Raw genomic sequence first — 1378 nt, 5'->3', positions numbered from 1 at the left:
TGTTCTGGGAGTTGTTCAAATTCCTTCTCCTTGCTTTTGTCCACTTGTGCATGTTCAATTATAACTTCTATGAGCTCTGTTGACTCGTCAGTCTCTAATGTCATTGGAGTACTTAGAACTGCATCTCTCCTAGATTGAACAACTTCTTGCTCTCTGTCTAAATCCCTTCCATTCCTGAGACTCACTGCCATTAGCTGATTTGGATTCTACTCCTTTGGATTGATGTTTGTGTCTGCAAGCAACGTTCCTTGTGGGAGATTGTTCAAGGCCATAGATAACTGGCCTAATTGAGTTTCAATGCCTTTAATAGCCTAATCATGTACGGATAACTTTTCTTGCATCTTTCCATTTGTCCCCATGAGTTGTTACAGCATGCCCTTGATTTCTATCATATTACTGTCTTGTTGTTAATGAGGCAGTTGGTAAGCCAACTGTTGTTGGTGCTGCTGATTGTAGCCCTGCTGCCTTTGATAAGGCACGACTTGGCCTTGTGGTCGTGCTCCCCCGGAATGGTATTGTATTGTTGCTGGGTTGGTCTGTAGTGCTAATTTTGAGGTCCCCGTTGCTATCCACCTTGCCTCTGACCCCCAAAATTATTGACGCAATTCATGTCTTCTCTGAAGCCCTGATTATCATTCTCTCCACTCCACGAGCAAACATATGACTGATTTATGCAGGAAGTGCATAGGCCTCCATTTGTCGTATCAACAATGTGCACCTGTTTCGTACCCATCTCATCAATTTTCTTTGTCAATAAGCTCATCTGGGTTATGAGAGTGGCTATATTTTTTGCATTTATATTGTTTGGGTCAAGAGCAACAGAATGTACTATTGGAGTGAGTGTTGTATCTCTCGTCATCCAGCTTGAATTTTGAGCCATCTTGTCAAGAAGAATCTTGCACTCTGTGAATGTTTTGTTCAAAAATGCACCCCCAGCTGAAGCATCTACATTGGCCTTCAGACCGTCAGCCAAACCCATATAGAATCTCTATCCTAGCATCTAATCTGGAATGCCATGGTGTGGACACTTCACTAGCATACCCTTAAACCTCTCCCAGGTTTCCTGCAAAGTTTCAGTCGGTTTCTGCCTGAATTGCAATATCTCATCAATTTGCCTAACAGTTTTGTTGGGTGGATAGAACTTGTTTAAGAACTGCTTGACTAGTTCCTCCCAAGTAGCAATGGAGTTTATTGGGAGCGAATTCAGCCAAGTTTGAGCCTCCCTAATTACTGAGAATGGGAACAGTAATAATCTGATTACTTCAGGAGTCACATTCAGTTGTCTTTAGAGTGATACAAATTGATAGAAAGTTATTCAGATGTTGTTATGGGTCTTCGATGTACGAACCAGAGAACAACCTTTTATTCTTCAGTAAGT

General features: G+C 41.8%; 1 non-coding gene across 1 annotated transcript; it reads left to right on the top strand.

The window, feature by feature from the left end:
- Positions 1-1010: 1010 nt before the first annotated feature.
- On the top strand, positions 1011-1117 carry LOC142177829 (small nucleolar RNA R71). Its single transcript, XR_012706376.1, has one exon. It is a non-coding gene; the product is annotated as a small nucleolar RNA R71 (small nucleolar RNA).
- The last annotated feature ends 261 nt before the right edge of the window (positions 1118-1378 follow it).

The sequence above is a fragment of the Nicotiana tabacum genome, chromosome 23 (genome assembly GCF_000715075.1).
Source record: "Nicotiana tabacum cultivar K326 chromosome 23, ASM71507v2, whole genome shotgun sequence".
Lineage (NCBI taxonomy): Eukaryota > Viridiplantae > Streptophyta > Magnoliopsida > Solanales > Solanaceae > Nicotiana > Nicotiana tabacum.
This window is presented reverse-complemented; position numbering and strand designations above follow the sequence as displayed.